Here is an 18825-nt window from a genome sequence, read left to right as displayed (position 1 = left end):
TTCACACGGGATGTAGTCGCTTAGCGGGGAAGCGACTTGAATACGAGCCTAGCTTTGGGTATGACGTGGACCCATTTTGGGTAGTAAGTTTTAACAAAGACCCATTTTGTTAATTTCCTTAGTGTTAAGCCCTATTTTAGAAAAAAATTCTAGTGCTTAGGTTGCTTTATTGGTTCACTTGGGGCATTAAGTAAAGACTCGGTTCTCACATTTTATGGTACAAGATGTGACCTAATTTAAGTGATCACATTTTACCATAAAAATGGTGACAAAAGGCTGTCTGAAGATTTTAGGCGGAATTTCTTTTCTGAAACGAGAATTTGTGTTTTACCGTATTAGTTAGAGTTAGTTTTGTGTAAACCTGTTTTACGTTAATACAATTGTAAATTGGAACACACCTCTACTGTAAAATTGAGATATATCACTGGTTTTAATACTACAGATTTACAAAATTACTCTAGCTTGTGATGCTTGTATTATGGCAAAGTTGCATAAATTACCCTTTGAAGGGGATCTTTCTAGGGCCACCGAAATATTTGGTCTCATTCATATTGACTTGTGGAGATCATACAAGAATTGAAGAAGCAATTGAACGATTTGTTGGACAAAGGGTATATTATACCAATGTGTTCCCGTGGGGAGCACCGATTTTCTTTGTAATGATGAAGGATGGTACCATGAAGTTGTGCATCGACTATAGAGGGTTGAATCGCTTTACCGTCAAAAACATCCGTTGCCAAGGTTAGATGATTTATTTGACCAATTGCGTGGGGTCGAGATATTCTCCAAGATTGACTTATGATCGGGTTATCATCAATTGAAAATCAAGGATGTGGACATTCCTAGACCGCTTTTCGATCTAGATATGGACACTATGAGTATGTGGTGATGTCGTTTGGACTAACAAATACTCTGGCGGCTTTTATGGACTTAAAGTACCGAGTCTTAAGTCCATACTTGGACAAGTTCGTGGTGGTGTTCATTGACGACATTTTAGAGTATTCAAAGACAAAGGAGGAGCATGAAGAGCATTTAAGGATAATGTTACAAACCTTAAGAGACAATCAACTTTATGCCAAGTTGAGCAAGTTTGAATTTTGGCTAGAGAAAGTTGCCGTTTTAGGTTATGTGATATCCAAAAAAGGTGTGGCGGTAGACCCAAGTAAACATAGAAGCCGTGTCAAGGTGGGAGTCATCCAAGAATGTGGCGGAAATAAGAAGTTTTTTGGGCTTAGCCGGCTGCTAACGGAGATTTGATACCGTCGTTTCAGTACCAAAAATAAATATCTAGATACTACTAATAGAAGTCAGCGGTAAGTAGGGCTGATCTCCACAGGGAGGCGGTCACTATCTACTTGTCTATTCGGTCTGTCTACGGTCATTAATGGGGTTTTGAATTGTTTTAACTAAACTAATGAGATTAAAAAGGAATAAGAGAAAGTAAATAGAGAGAGAGAAAACTAGGATGTCGGGTCATCAATGAACGTCAGTCAATCGTAGTTAAGGTCACAGATTAGTCGATGTGTCAGTCTAAGGGACAATGAATATCTCCTTCCGGTCTCAATTCGCCCTAAAATACTATTAGCTTAACTTCCGCCCTCACTAAAGCATTCTATTGTTCACTGCAGGTCTCACCCCTTCCAACCTTCCGGTCTAGGTCAAGGCTTACCAAAATTAAAAAGGCTAAAGGCATCGATTCAATCAGCAAGATACAATTATAAGCAGTGATTAACAACATAGACAAAAAAAAAACAACAACGACAATCTATAAACCTAATTAGCAATTAACACCGGTCCATCGAATCCCCTAATCCTAGCAGGGATAATTAGCTAGACATGAGTGAGAAAAGAACAAGAACAAAGGGATGAGAAATAATAAACATTAACTAAAGAGAGAAAAGGGAAAAAGAGAATTATAGAGAAAAGAGCCGGAAAAAGAGAGGAAAGCAGTCAACAGTAGAAAAGAGAAATTATGAAGTGTCAAGGAACAACGTCCAAGATCCTTTTTTATGTTTCTATCGTCGTCCTTTATATAGCAAAGACGATTTTTATTTAACCTAATAACGAAATAAGACTAAAAAGCCCGAGCCCAATAGAGATTTACTCGATCGAGGACTTGTATATCACTCGATCGAGCAAAACCAAGCCAAAACCTCTCGATCAAGAACTTATTAAATAGGCACTACTCGATCGAATAGAAAAAGGAGTCGATCGAACACAATTGTACTCGATCGAGTACTTTCCAGCGCACAATTCCTACTTCGCGCACTAATCTTCAAACGGCTGCCATTTCTTTGTTACTTGGGAAAACAGGGCGTTTCCGGTGGCGTTGGAAAGATAAGAAGACAAGCTTTCATCTCCAATTGGAGTTACCTGAAAATCAGTTGTAGAACTCGAGATATGGCTCTTCAAATTAGACATTAATAATTTGAAGTTCTTCCTTTGCTCGCCTAGCTAACTTACTTCTTTGCGCATCTCAAAATAGTAGTCTTAAGGCTCCGACTCAACTCATCTCCTAAATGCATGCATAAGAACATGTTTTAGGCTTGATTATGCTCCTTTCCGGTTTATACCTTTAAATAATACAAGAGAAACCAAAGTAGACAATTCGGGGGACATTTGTAGCTAAACACTACACAAAATGCATTGAAATGCGTGCAAATAAAGTACTTCCTCCATTCAACTCCACTCTACCCCTTTCTATTTTTTTACACTATTCACAAGTGAACATTCAGTTTTGATTTTCTCTCAATACATAAGCGAAAATATATTCATGTGAGATCTTGTTTGATTCATGTTTATAAGTACAATAAAAATATCTAACTTTTATAATTTTTGCAAATACGTAGCTAACGATATTTACCGCGTAAAACACGCATTGGCAAACGTGAAAAAGCAAAGTGGTAGAGTAGAGTTGAATGGAGGAAGTACAAAATACCTATATAAAATGCACGCATCAAATCTCCCCAAACCAAATATTTGCTTGTCCCCAAGCAAACTATATGCAAAACTAATGGAACGGAAAAACAAAGCTCAGCGCTAGCTATAGCTTGTCTACTTGAACCAATTTAATGCAAAAAAAAAAAAATCAACAGTTACAGCTACAATGGTCATTACGCAAACGAATTATAAGATGTCCATAAATAAAGCTGACCTATCGACCTTGCAAGACCAACAAAATCGGACTCTCACGTGGTCACTCTTCTCTCATGAAGCAAAGGGTGAATTATATATGTATAAGAGAGAAAGAGAAACAGTCACTCATCTAAACTGCGACCTACATAACATGCATGTAACACAAATGATAGACGATTCAAGTACTACGCATACACTCCAACCAACAATGTCCGTCACAGCCGAGGGCTTACAAATAGTATGGGAAAGTGAGGCTAAAGGTGAGAAAAGGCAAAATAGATTATGGAAATGTGGAGGTAAAGTATCAAGCTAGCTCCTAAACAAGACAATATAAGACTATCCAAATCTCAGATGTCTAGAAAATAAAGCACAAGTGCCCTTCTTTGGCACAAAACTCACTACCCAAAACACTATCTCCTCAAAAAATATGGAATAAAACGGAGGAGTGAGACCGTCACAAGGTAAAAATGAGCATATACGGTCTCAATTAAACTTAAATACAAAAACTTCTAACTTTTTTTTTATTTTTCTTTCACTGTGAACGTGAATCACACCTTTTTTTCCATTTTTTTTCTTTTCTCTTCATTCACGTTTTTCTCATTTTTTTTCTTTTTCAATTTCTTTTTTTTCTTCCTTTCTTCATCCTCCACCAACTCCAACAATATACACACAAGCCAAACCGCAGACGGAGAAATATACCACAAAAGACAAACTAAACTAGCTCGACTAGGCAGGCTCAGTTTTGGATGTAGCTAATGGGTCAAAAAGGCTAAATTTGGCTTAAGTGGGGCTAAATGGGTGAAAAATGAAAGAAAGGGAATTTGTAAGCTCCTCCCTGCATGTGACACCAACCAAAAACCCGAATGTATGCAATTGACAAGAAATCGAATTTCATAAACGTGCAAAAGTGATAAACATGTTATGCACGGAGTACTACTCTCAATTCCTATGTAAACCGGTCATGAATGTCACCAGTTATATAGCTCTAAAACTCAGAAATTGTAAAGTAGATTGCCAATTTATCAGGTCAAGTCTACACAGTCAGTTATATTTTTGACATTAACTCGTAGATATGCGTAAGACTTAGCTAATAACTGTCAATAAAGTGCAAGACTCAAGTAAAAATGACAAGTTGTATTGCAATATCATCATGGAAATCTACCGTTCCAACTCAACCTATATGCAAAAATAAACGTGCAATTTTTTTTGATTTTTCGTTTTTTTTTTATATTTTTTCTTGAATTTTCTAATTTTTATGAGATTTTTGAATTTTATAAAAATAACAACAATGCATACAGAAATTAAACGTAATAACAGAAATGCAATAAAAACAATATGCAGACACAGATATGGATGCATAACCTCCCCAAACCAAACCGTACAATGCCCTCATTGTACTCAAAAATAAGGGAAAGAAATGCAAACTAAAAAGGAGAGAGTGACTATGGAAAACTCACAAGAACACGCGAAGAAGGGACCTCCCCAAACCAGCCAGCAAAATGGGAGGTCACAAACAGCTTCATAGTGGCATCATAGGAAGCGAATCAAAGCAAGAAAACTCGATCGAGAGAGTAGATTACTCGATCGAGTGAAATGGGCTGTGGAAGTGCTCGATCGATGGAAGTAAAGAACTCGATCGAGAAGACCGATTATTAAACAAAATAAAAACTGAAATGTTCGAAAAATAACTAAAAAGCTTAATCTCCGTGTTGCCTCCCGGACAGCGCTAGTTTCGGACAGGTCCCAGCTCGACCTTTTTTTCTTCAACGAGCCTCTCTAATTTGGCCTGGTCAAAACAGCTCAAAGCATGCAGCAACCGATCAAATAGCTGTGCATGTGCTACACAAAACTGTAAGTAGCACCATAGTATAAAAGTAACATAGGAAAATTGCATCTATAATCGTTTAAGCCTAACAAATTTCCTATGACAGCTCCTAAATTTGTCCACAAAATAAAGGAGCTCAGGAGCAATTAATAATAATCTCGGGCAACGTTTCAGATTAACAAATTTCGGATGGCAAGGATGGTGAATCATTATCAAATTATCTAACCAACTGGGAAGGGGTATTGCATTGAAATACGAAGCATAAGTCAAATGAGGTAATGTACTGCTTATACAAATAATAATATAACTATCGTCTACTACCTCGGTTTGGTCGCTCTCAATGATGGAATCATTGACAAAGGAAGATATTACCTCTTCCGTGCTCGGAGCAATTACCGACTCAGCTGTCTTCTCGTCACCCTCCTCAGTGGATTCCCTCCCGTAAATCGCAGCCTCAAGCGCATCCAGCTCGGCTTTGAAAAGGGGAGATTCACCGTAACCATTGTCATTGTCAAAATTGTCATCTAAGACGAACCCAAGTGAAATCATTGCTCTTACTGGCCAAATCAGTCGATCGAGTAAAATTAGTACTCGATCGAGAGCTTTCCTCTTGATAATCACTCGATCGAGTACATGAATGAGCTCGATCGAGTACTTCCTCAAAACAGCTGTTCGATCGAGTGGTGTAATGTGTTCGATCGAACATTTCTTCAATTATTTCACTCGATCGACTACTATAATCCATTCGATCGAGTGAAAATTGCTGTACAGTGCATAAGTCTTCGTGTGAAGCGTCATTATCTGATAGACCGTCGTAATCCAAGTCATACAAATCATCATTCATCTCAGCGGCTAACTGAGATATTTGAGACTCGAGCTCATGAATTTGCGCGCAAGTATGTCTATCATGTTCTTGCAATTGGAGTGCAAGTGCCTTCACCAAAGATTTTAGCTCAGCAATCTCTTCTTTCCGCTTATCAGGAGGAGGAGCTTGTTGTTGCAGTGGCCAGAAAAATGGAGGCTTGTGATAGCCTCGTTGATAAGGTGGATGTGGCGGCACAACTACAACGAGATGGCTAGCTCATCTACGGTGCTTGAACGCGTAGACCTCGTCGTTCTCTGCCATGCAAATAGCTGCATTGTGCCCAGCAGCACCACATCTCCCATAGTAAACCACCTTCTGCGCCATAGGATGGAACATAGGTGGAGGTCAAAGGTACTCAAGCCTTCCCTTTGACAATCTTTTACCTAGAACTGTCTAGGTAGGACCTGTAGGGCCTATCAAAACAACACTCAAGGAAAAAGATAAGAACTGCCTCAAGGAATAAATCCCTTGAGGTTGTAAACAGAAAAAATTAAACAAGTAAATAAAATAGTTGCCTCCCCGGCAACGGCGCCAAAATTTGATACCGTCGTTTCAGTACCAAAAATAAATACCTAGATACTACTAACAGAAGTCACAGTAAGTAGGGTCGATCTCCACAGGGAGACGGTCACTATCTACTTGTCTATTCGGTCTGTCTACGGTCACTAATGGGGTTTTGAATTGTTTTAACTAAACTAATGAGATTAAAAAGGAATAAGAGAAAGTAAATAGAGAGAGAGAAAACTAGGATGTCGGGTCATCAATGAACGTCAGTCAATCGCAGTTAAGGTCACAGATTAGTCGATGTGTCAGTCTAAGGGGCAATGAATATCTCCTTCCGTTCTCAATTCGCCCTAAAATACTATTAGCTTAGCTTCCGCCCTCACTAAAGCATTCTATTGTTAACTGCAGGTCTCACCCCTTCCAACCTTCCGGTCTAGGTCAAGGCTTACCAAAATTAAAAAGGCTAAAGGCATTGATTCAATCAGCAAGATACAATTATAAGCAGTGATTAACAACATAGACAAAAAAACAACAACGACAATCTATAAACTTAATTAGCAATTAACATCGGTCCATCGAATCCCCTAATACTAGCAGGGAGAATTAGCTAGACATGAGTGAGAAAGGAACAAGAACAAAGGGAAGAGAAATAATAAACATTAACTAAAGAGAGAAAAGGGAAAAAGAGAATTTTAGAGAAAAGATCCGGAAAAAGAGAGGAAAGCAGTCAACAGTAGAAAAGAGAAATTATGAAGTGTCAAGGAACAGCGTCCAAGATCCTTTTTTATGTTTCTATCGTCGTCCTTTATATAGAAAAGACGATTTTTATTTAACCTAATAACGAAATAAGACTAAAAAGCCCGAGCCCAATAGAGATTTACTCGATCGAGGACTTTTATATCACTCGATCGAGCAAAACCAAGCTAAAACCTCTCGATCGAGCACTTATTAAATAGGCAATACTCGATCGAATAGAAAAAGGAGTCGATCGAACACAATTGTACTCGATCGAGTACTTTCCAGCGCACAATTCCTGCTTCGCGCACTAAACTCCAAACGGCTGCCATTTCTTCGTTACTTGGGAAAACAGGGCGTTTCCGGTGGCTTTGGAAAGCTAATAGGACAAGATTTCATCTCCAATTGAAATTATCTGAAAATAAGTTGTATAACTCGAGATATGGCTCTTCAAAGTAGGCATTAGCAATTTGAAGTTCTTCCTTTGCTCGCCTAGCTAACTTACTTCTTTGCGCATCTCAAATTAGTAGTCTTAAGGCTCCGACTGAACTCATCTCCTAAATGCATGCATAAGGACATGTTTTAGGCTTGATTATGCTCCTTTCCGGTTCATACCTGTAAATAATACAAGAGAAACCAAAGTAGACAATTCGGGGGACATTTGTAGCTAAACACTACACAAAATGCATTGAAATGCGTGCAAATAAAGTACAAAATACCTATATAAAATGCACGCATCAAGATTCGTGAAAGACTTTTCTAAGATAGCAAGATCTCTAACCACCTTGATGAGAAAGGATAATCATTTCAAGTGGGATGGGAGTTGTGAGACGGCATTCCTAACACTAAAGGAACGCTTGACCATCGCTCCAATCTTGACTTTGCCGAATGGAGGTGAAAACCTAGAAGTCTATATCGATGCTTCCAAGAATGGGTTCGTGCGTGTGTTGATGCAAGAGGGTAAAGTTATCGCGTATGCCTCGCAAGAACTTAAGCTATATGAGGAAAATTATCCGACTCACGACTTAGAATTGGGCGTCGTGGTCTTTGCTTTGAAAATTTGGAGGCATTACCTCTATGGAGCTACCTTCAAGGTGTCTTCCGAGCACAAGAGTTTGAAATATATCTACACCAAAAGGAGTTGAACATGAGACAAAGGAAATTGATTGAGTTGATCGACGATTACGACATGGAAATAGTATACCATGAAGGAAAGGCCAATGTGGTGGCCGATGCCTTGAGTAGGAAGTAGGTACATTCCATTTGTTGTAAGCACAAGCCTATTATTCGGTAAAAGTGATTACTAAAAAAACCCGATTTCCGATAGTTTGTATAGGATGGTCTTACACGAGTATTTGTGTGGCCGAAAAAAGAGCGAGGATATATTGGGGTCGTTTGGTTCGCTAAGACCATGCCCAAGCAAGGTCACCAACTGGGTCGTGACCTTGTTGGGTCATGTTAATGACGGTAATTAAGGAGTATTAAGATGATAATTTGGTGACCTTGAATAACTCAGGGTCAATTGGTGACCTTGAGTTGAGTTGGTGACCTTGTTGGTGACCCGGTAGGTGGCACTCTCCCATTAGCTGGAAACAAAAAAAAGTACAACCATCAAAATAAAGGGAAGGTGACCTTTGGTTGAGTATGGTGACCCGATAAGTGGCAGTCTCTCATTGGCTGGAAAGTGGAAAATAATTGGGTTGCTGATCTAGGTCGTGACCTTCTGTTTGGGAGGATAAAAGTGGATCGAGATAATTAAGGTGTGATTAAGAAGAAAAATATTGGTGACCCGATTATCTCGACCTTCTGCTTGGGGATGGTCTAAGGGAATTGAAGTTCCAAGGAAATAAGAGTTCCCATGATTTCGTAAATCACATGAAATGGAAGAAAGATGTTTGGTTGGAATGTGGGAAGTTAATTCCACAGGAATTCACACTTACCTGGGGCCTGGTAAGAACTTCCCACATCATGGAGGAATTGAAGTTCCTATGGAAGTTCAATTTATGTGATTTGGGGCAAACAAACAACTCTCCCATTTTGCAAATCCCATGAATTGTAATTCATGTGTTTTAGAATGGGTAACCAAACGACCCCATTATAAATTAGAGTAGGTTGAGTAATGAGTACGGTCTCAAGGCGTGGGCTATCTCCATTCTGGAGTGGTGTATTAGTTGGTGGTTTGATCATCGTAGCTTGCAAAAACTGGTGCTAACTGGTAAGTTAACCTCACTACGCTACTTCATTTTGACGATTGGTGATGATTGATTATTTGATTTCATCATGGTTCTGCTGCTATAAAACGCTGCTTTTGTACTTGGTGTTATTTTCGATTAATTGACAAAATTATACAGTATGCTCTACTAATTGGAGTATAATTAATTTCAAATTGGATTATAATTAAGTCACATATAATTATGTGTTTTATGTTTTCATCTTGTTTCTTTCTGTGTTTGTTATCCAACTGTTTTTGATAACCCCAACAATAACATGATCGATCATATATATTCTGTTATACGGAGTAGTCGTTTATAACCACCCGTCGTATAATTTCGAATTCTTATTCTGACCTAACTCTCCATCCTTGTGTTTCTACACTTCCGATCTCACTAATTCATTAAGAATCCTAATTTGTAACTGAAACTGTATGCGCTAAAATTTGTCAAACCCAACTATGTGACACACATAAAAATTACTTTCTTTAGCCAGTGTGATTGATTAAATGTGTAGAAATAAAAAACCATTATTGCTGGTAACTAGTTCAAAAAAGTGTGCTTTGGGCGAATCTAAGCTCAGCTTCAGTGAGCCGCTAGCCAAAACGCCTATGTGCTTTAAAAGCGCATTTATACATGACATGAGGTGTAACCTACAAGTTAGTTGGCCTGCATGTTTGAGTAGTCCAAGAATAATTCCAAGTTTTGGTTATTTATTATAATTTTGAACCTACATGTAATGGAGTCAAATTTCTGTACATAAACCATTAGTTAAAGTTATGAATCCTTCCTCTGTTTGATCACCTTTGAACATTATTTTCGGTACATAACTCCTTCCTGCCAACCCTTTCCCCTCCTCCCAAACCATAATCCACTGTGAAGCACTCTTTTCATTATTCCTTGCCTCTATTTTGTTCCGCTTCTGTTATTTGATCATGATATTCTATGATCTTATGCTATGATGAAATAAAGCAAAATGGTCCAACAAAGTGTGTGTTTTTTTCTTTAATTGTGAAATAAGAGTCCATCAATGAAATTTTCAACACAAATTTTATCACGAGTCATCCAAAAGAAGCCTATTGAGTGGTTAACACATGGATAAGAATGATATATCCAATATTTGATTATGTTGTTATTTAAGGGCTGGAGTCGTTTAAACCCCGCGGGGGGGGGGGGGGGGTCCTTGTTGCAATTCAATCGCTTATTGAGTGGTAAACAAATATGGTTATTAAGAAGGCTAGTGTATGCTTGGAGTGAAGCAATTCAATCGCTTATTGAGTGGTAAACAAATATGGTTATTAAGAAGGCTAGTGTATGCTTGGAGTGAAGATGAGTATGTTAATGTGGTTCTTTGAATGATGCCCTTTTTATAGGACAACTTCAATGTTCCTTTCCCTTCTAGTAGCTGCATGATCAACCATCGTAATATCCTCCTAATTCCCAGCCACCTCCCATCACTTGGCTAAATTGTCGGTAGAGTGTCACCATGGCTGCTGCCTACCGTAGTAGTCATCAGCTAAATAACTAGTACAACTTAAAAGTACTCGTATTATAAGGGCCAATTTATGGATAAACAATCACCCAATATGATTCAGCACTTCTATCTGTCTATCATCTATGGATGGTGCATTTCTCACCGTTTTCCGGTCTGTTGCTGATCCCATGTGGCTTGTTGGGTGGAGGTGACTCCAATGCGGATACTATCATCTCAAATACCACTTTGTTGGGAAACGGGAATATGGGACAAAATCAGGTTTAACTTTCCAATTAATATGAAAGTAATAATATGCATTATGTAAAGGCTTACAAGCTACTTGTACTGACATTCTAAAATTACATCGTAGCATAACATGCTAAGTTGACCACTAAGCCAATAATTATTACGGAGTATTTCTGTTTATTAAGAATAGTTAATAATACTTCTGGAACATTTTCAACATAAAGGATATTTGGGAAAGCATAATTCAACCAGGACTAGAATTCAAAATATTAGGGAATTAGTTCAACTTCATGGATCCAGAAAACGTGGGAAATAAAGCTAGGACGGAAAGAGGGAGGAAGCATTTGCACGTAGTCGATAGTACAGGTGCTAGGTAGCGTAAATTCGACGTGTCCTTATTTGTCACTTGCTAGTGTCTTGACTCTTGAGGTACTGGGTAATGTAGCCGCTGTCAAATTCTGATGCTACTACTGGCAGAATGTGTTCTGTAGCTCAAAACCTTAGATTTAGAAGAGTATATACATTATCTTACTTCATAATCCCTGCGATGAGTCTTATAATCATTGTGCAGGGTGCAGGAGAAGGGAAAAGAGAGGAATTGGGATTAAGAATGGGATATGTTATCGTCATTTCTGTGCCACTTATCTTGTTGTTTCTAATCATAGCTTTAGCTGCTTATCTTATTGGAAGAGCTCGAGGTCGAAGTTTAACAGCTCGAGCTCAATCGTATGGACCTCCTGCACCACCCTTCCAGGGTCCGCCACCATCTGCTGGGAAGGTCTAGCCTTCCTTTTTTTTTTTACTTGATAAATGTTATACAATGTAAAAGATGAACAAACGTTTTCGTCGTGTAATTGTGTCACTACCATATGTAGCCAATAAAGGATCAAGGATGTATATCTGTATATGATTAAATCCAAGTTTGTATGTTGGGTTTGTATGGTTCATTTGTTTGTGCCAGAGATATTTGATACCCAAGATTCATATTCAAACCAATGTATATTTGTGATGGAGATTTCAATTTGTCGAAATTCAAAGTTTGATGGATAGTTATGTTTTATACATACAGGGCCGTTGAAGCACTTCGACAACCATGTCTTTATCTCTAATTAGCGACTTGCGTTTCGACAATGCTGGATTTTAAGAGGGTGGCAGGGTCGTTGCCCCCAGTTAATTATGATGTATGTTAGTTGTGACGCGAATATACAGCTTTTACCGTCTAATAAAATTATGTTTGGATCTGTTTTCAACTATCTTTTAGTAAAACCGCCTTACACGACACTAACAACTTGACTAAATACTAATCGGCCTCACTTTAGTTGTCTTTATTGAACTCACTGTAGTTTTTTTTTTTTTTTTTTTTTTTTTTTTTTTTTTGCAGCTGTAAATAAAGAGTTTTTATACATATGACATTTGACATTTGACTCATTTGATCAAATGCACTTATTTTAGTAATACCATAAACTAAAACAACAAAGTAACTACATCGGGTAACATAAGTGTGTTGATGGCGAATGAATGGCTGAATACGGGAATCAACTGCAACATTCACAACATTCTTGAAGTGACGATCACAGGTGGCCAAAAGATCGAACAAACCTTTACTTATCTTAATCAACTGACCTTCGGAAAAATACCTACAACAAGACACAAAAATGTGTCTCGGAGATTCATCCCCTTGGCTGTGATACATATTATCTGGAAACCAACGGGAGCCTTGACCTATCGAGAGTGAACTGATGTGACCAGCATATTTAGTCCCCGAATTAGCCTTGTTCCCATGCTTTTTAGTGCATATTTGGGTCATTTATTGTCTTTAGTCCTTTGTTTTGCATATTCTTTGAGGTTTTGTTTCCTTGGTAGGAAAGGAGTGCAAACCTTGCATTTTCATGGCAAAATGAAACTAAATTGATTGAATTCAATGACCAAACATCAAAGAGAAGACAAGACTATAAGGCCTTTGTACATACTATAGTAGATGGGCAATGATGAGAAAAGATCCTTGCATCCCCGAGGAAATTCTCAAGGATTTTATGAAGAGAAAGGAAGAAAAGAAGAAAGGAAGAAGCTGTAAGACAATCCGAGCGGATTGCCCACAATCCGCCTGTCCAGCAAGGGCAATCCGAGCGTCTTCCCCAGCTGGACGCCCCTCCAGAACCACCACAATCCGCTCGTCCAAAACACCCACAATCCGCCCGTCCCGTACCCTGGACGCTCGGATTGTGTGTCAGCTATTTCGTCTTCTACATGATTCAAGGAAGGATGCGCATATTTTTCTAAGACCGGCGAAAAGGAGACCGGAGTCTCCCTTGAGACCGGCGATTCCTCAAGGACTTAATCGTCATTTAAGCCCTTAGTAAACCCTAATTTATGTACCTAATCCCCACTATAAATACCCCATTAGTCTAATTAGATTAGCATGTTATTCTTAGCAATCTTTAGTGTAGTTAATATCAATCAAATCTCTCTTTAATCTTGTAATCAACATTTAATCAAGTTTTAATACAAATCTCATTTCCTTAATCTCTTTTAGTTCATCTTTCATTTTGGGTAATTGAAGATTATTTGGGTTATTATTGGGAGATTTACAACCTTCCAATCAATCATCAAGTACTTCTATTATTCTTTACTTTATTATTGGAATCATTAGTAGGTATAATTCTCTTAATCCCTTTTTAATTATTGTTAATTATCTTCATTTATTCATCATGTTTTACTTTGTTGGTATGATTGACAACCTTGCTAGCATGCTTAAATTAATGGGTAATTAGGGGAAACCAACATGGGGATGATTCATGCTTAAATTAATATGTTTTCATAGTTTATTTGCTTGCTTGTTGTGATCTCAACTTATGCACATGTTATGTTTGATGAAATGCGAGCCTATGAATCCTTGCATTTTTTACCCATCACCTATCTTTTCAATGAGACTTGTAAGACATAAACCAACTCGAGTCTCATTAGACCATGCATATAGTTGAGTAGGGAAGATTAAGTCGACTTGTAGGTGTTGTACAATCTAATCGATTCGGCTCCGGGACCCAAACTTTCCTAGGATTGTAAGATATAAACCAACTCGATCCATCACAACAATAATTGCTTGCTTATAATATGAGAATATGTTTGTATGATCAATTCCCATGAATCCCCTATGACCCCATGACACCCTAGAGCCTTTTATCAATTGTTTATACCCCCTTTTAATCATCTTACTTGTTTACTTTCATTGCTATTTTAGTTTAGTGATATTCTACTTCAAACCCCAAATTGTGACACCCCTAGACACCGCTAGTTGCAATTGAAAATCTCATCTCAATTCCCGTCCCTTGGGATCCGACCTTTACTTGCCTCTTTACTAATTGTAGAGTTGTTTGTGGAGTTATAAATTGTGTTTTGGTCTAAGTACTCCTAACGACAAGTATCGAAAACTAAACCCTCACAAGAGGTCACGACCAAAAATGGCGCCGTTGCCGGGGACGGTGTTAACTTGATTTAGATTTTCTTAAATTGTTATTCGTTGTGTCTGAAGAGTATATAGATCCAAAATACTCAATAGGGGGGTGAATTGAGGATTTAAAACTTTTGAAAGCTTTTTCGATTATGCTAATGTAATTGATTGTTTAAATTTTATTGATTAAACTTTAACTAATCAACTAATGAAGGTATGCGAAATAAACAAAAGAACGAAGTGACACACGGTTTTTGAAGTGGTTCAGTTTCACAAGTCGAAACCTACGTCCACTATTCTCGATTAATAAATTTAGTACCTTTCTACGGATTACAAATTTACTAACCCAACTCGTTCAACTAACTCTAGCTGTAACTCAATGAGTACCGTTAAATACTCGAGTGACTAACTTACGCTAATAAGAAAGCACTAATGATTCTAACAAAGGTTCACGTTAATGAACAAGAAAGAAATCAACTAAGCACTATTATCTTATAACGATAAAATAAGAACAAGTATGCGAGCTTTTAAAAACACACGACCTTTTCAAAATAACAAATCGGTTTTTCTGCTTGAAAACACACGGTTTGTTTTGTAAAATTAAAATCAATTTTTATGCTTAAGGTCTCTATTTTAGATGTTGTAAATAGAAAAGTATTTATAGGAAAGAAAAGAGTAGGCCACACGGTTTTTGCAAAAACCCTAATAGCCGAAAATAATAAGATATTTAAACAAATAATATCTTCTTATTATCTCTTTCCTAAAAGCCTTAAAAGATAATAAAGAATATTCCAAAAGATAGAACATAATCTATTAAATTATTATCTTTACTATAAATTCTAAGATTATGATAAGATTTCCTAAAACAAGAATATCTTTTATCATAAACAAATATATTAAGTAGGATACATAAGATATGTAAAGATATTATTATAGAATAAAATATTTACCTAATATACCCTAGGTAGCACGAGATGTCATGGCTCATATGCCTCGTGACTCATGCAAACCCTAGTCTTAACATATGGGTTAGAATTTAGGTTTTAAGAGAAGTTTTGTTGAAACCCTAATTAGTAGCAAAGTCCAACTCATAAGTTGACCCATCACGACTACTAATCAACGTCCAATACAAAACCGAACTCCTCACTAAACCGGCTTTAATATATAAATACTTTCATTAAAACATTTAAAATAAACTTTAAACTATTATAAAAACAATTTTCGAAACAATATAAGTCGTGTGTAAAAGCTCAGCATCTCAATGTTATAGTAGAAGAGCTATAACATTGAGCTCTTTTACTAGTAATGTTATAGCTGCAAAGCTATAACTTTACTAATTTAAGAAACTCATTCTTGATTATCATTACGAGATAATCACCTATACTATTCTAATCTTCAGAGAGATCTTCGAGTATAGGCTATGTCATCATCCAAGCTTGATTAATCTTCTAGACGGACTTCGTCTTCATATAAATCTTGAATGAATCTTCACATCATTTAATCTTCAATGGAGACTTGTATACTTTCGTCACAATTTCCTTTATTGCTTGTGTTAGATGATTTGAATCTAAAATACTTAGACAAACGATTACGCGCAACAAGTATATAAAATATAGAACACTCTTGACATCATCAAAACATAAACATATAAGCTATATGATTCAACAAATTCCCCTTTTTTGATGATGGCAAGCCTCCTAAAATTGTGACTAAGTATGTAGTTCCCCCTCAATATAACACCGTCATCTTAATAATAAAGATCAACGCAAGATCAAAACGATTTTTCAAAAACCGAAACTTTAAGGACTTTAAGAGACAATTGGTCTTGACAAGGAGCAAGCTTAGGTAGATGCTTACTATAGACGTTCTTTCCCCCTCTTGACATCATCGAAAAGCTAAGAACAAATCAAAAATGACTAGAATAATATACGACGAGACAAGAGATAAAACGTCATAGGAAATAAAAATATCACGCAAAACCATAAGCATCTAAAAGATAAGCATCATACAAACTTAGGAATTAAACATGTTTAAGCCAAAATGGGCCGAATGAACACATGTCTAATGAAACACTTGGGCCATAACCTCAAGTGCATTGCCAAAATGGGCCGAATGAGAATGTTTAAGCACACCAACATAGAATAAAAAGAAAGCTAAATAAGGTAAGGGCTAGATATGGTAAGGCGAGAGGAAATCAAATGTTGCGGCTCTTATACGGGTTCACGTAGTCGGGCCTAGTACGATGCTCTAAGGCATCAAGACGATCAAACGAGCTCCGAACAAGCTGAGAAAGAGTCTGAATACTCCTTTCAAAGTTAAGCACTTTCAGGGAGAGAGCTTTCATGGCCTCCAATGTGAGCGCTTGATCACTTGCCATAGCTTTCCCGTGCATGACCAACGCTCCACCTTGACTTGTAAGGAAAGTAAGACGATCACCGTGTGAGAACACTTCCCCACGAATTGCCTTCAATTCCCTTTCAAAACCCGCTAACCGCTTATCCACTTCCTCCATCCAAGAATACACCCGAGAAGCATCCAAACCCGAGTCTAAAGACCGAGATGGTCCAACCCGAGACAATACCGTAGCCAAATTCGTGGAATGCTCCTCAAACTTCTCCATTAAACCACTCATAAACCCTTCCAATTTCGCCTCCATAGATCCCAAACCCGAATCACCCGGGGTTTTCTCAACATCCTTAACAAGAAGTAACTCGGGTCCATCAACAACAAGACCCATAAGCTTGATCAACCTATCACACATGCAATCTCGTGCACTAACACCGTAACTATCTTGTCCCACCACCCGTTTTATCTCCAACAACCGAGACACCCACATCTCATATGGTAAGTCGATTGTGGTGCTCAACTTCTCTTTTGTTACCGTGAGACTTGTTTGGATTATACGGTGCAACACAACACTACCCAAATTCACTTTCTGTACCTCCAACCAAGAATAGACCATGATAGCTTCATAACTCGACACCTTATCACGACCTCATCTCCTCGGCACAACCGTGTTCCACAAAAAGTTCAAGAGGAACTTGATTTTTGCCGAGAGAGGACGAACCACAATATTACCTCATTCCGTCATCTCCTCAAAATACTTTTTCACTAACAACTCCTTTTCACTCACCACATTAGACCATTCAAGACTCGGATTTAATTCAATCCCGTCATCGAAAACCGAAAAAGCAGAGCAAAAATCCGAAACAGAGACCGTCACATCTTTCCCATTAACCACGACATGCAAGACTCCCTTTTTAACCGACACACTAGCAAAGAATTGAACGACTTCCACCGGATAAATAGGACCCGAAAATTGACTAATGTGACTCCACCCTTGAAAATCAAGAAAATTAACAAAGAAAGCAAGAGCGGGAACATTAACCAACCAAGATTTTGGATAATACCTTCCTCCATGAATGGAATACCTCAAGACACGATTAACAAGGATACTTTCGTCATGAGTGAGCCGAACACGATTTAACCCCTCTTTTGTTGCGGCTTTTGAAGCATCTCGGTGTAAGGTACGAACAACACCATTCCGAACAATTACCTCGGGTTCCTCCACATCATCACTCTCATCACAAACTACCTTATTTTTCCCCTTAAAAAGGCGTCGCCTTTTACCTTCGGACATCGACTCGTTCCGACTACGGAACAGGGGCGTAGTTGGGTTTGGTTGTGGTGAAGGAAAATTTGTGGAATTAGGATCATGTGGTGGTAGTGGTGATGTTTGGTTATGAAAGTGGCGGTTTTGGTGGTGACGGGTTGATGATCGGGTATTTTTTGCATGGGTTGGATTCATGATGATGGTGATAGTTGAAAAAGGAGGTGATGGTGATGGTTTGTGTAAAGAAGGAGATTTGTGATGATGGTAAAATTTTGAGAGGATAAAAAAGTATGCAAGTGGGGGTGTTTGGACGGGTTACACGCAAGGGAGGGGTAGATATAGGTGTAGTCTAGGTCTAGGTTTAACAAGTGGAAGGCAATTATGGTAAGTGTTAATTAGGAATAGGAATTATGGTAGGTATAGGAATTTAAGTGATAGATTTAATATGGTAAAAGATAAAAATTAAGAAAGTTGAATGTATGTAGGAAGTGTGAGCCGTGTACAATGAATAGCAATATAGGAAGGATTCTTTGTGATTTGGAAAGATAAAAGATTTGGTGTGTTTTATTTATTGTGATAAGGAATAAGTTTGTATAACAATTAAATTCCAAATTACAAATAGAAATTTATGATAAAAATATTTCTACAAACGAAATTATTCATGCAACGCAATATACGGACACAGTCATACAATCTTAACTTAACTAGTCAGTCATAAGAAGATTGAACATATACAGAAACTTAGGTACCACCGATTAAACCAATTTCCA

General features: G+C 37.8%; 1 long non-coding RNA gene across 1 annotated transcript; it reads left to right on the top strand.

The window, feature by feature from the left end:
- The first annotated feature begins 9150 nt into the window (after positions 1-9150).
- LOC141647662 (uncharacterized) lies at positions 9151-12009 on the top strand. The gene is made up of 2 exons (XR_012545788.1): positions 9151-9279; positions 11566-12009. It is a non-coding gene; the product is annotated as an uncharacterized LOC141647662 (long non-coding RNA).
- Positions 12010-18825: the final 6816 nt, after the last annotated feature.

The sequence above is a fragment of the Silene latifolia genome, chromosome 3 (assembly GCF_048544455.1).
Source record: "Silene latifolia isolate original U9 population chromosome 3, ASM4854445v1, whole genome shotgun sequence".
Lineage (NCBI taxonomy): Eukaryota > Viridiplantae > Streptophyta > Magnoliopsida > Caryophyllales > Caryophyllaceae > Silene > Silene latifolia.
This window is presented reverse-complemented; position numbering and strand designations above follow the sequence as displayed.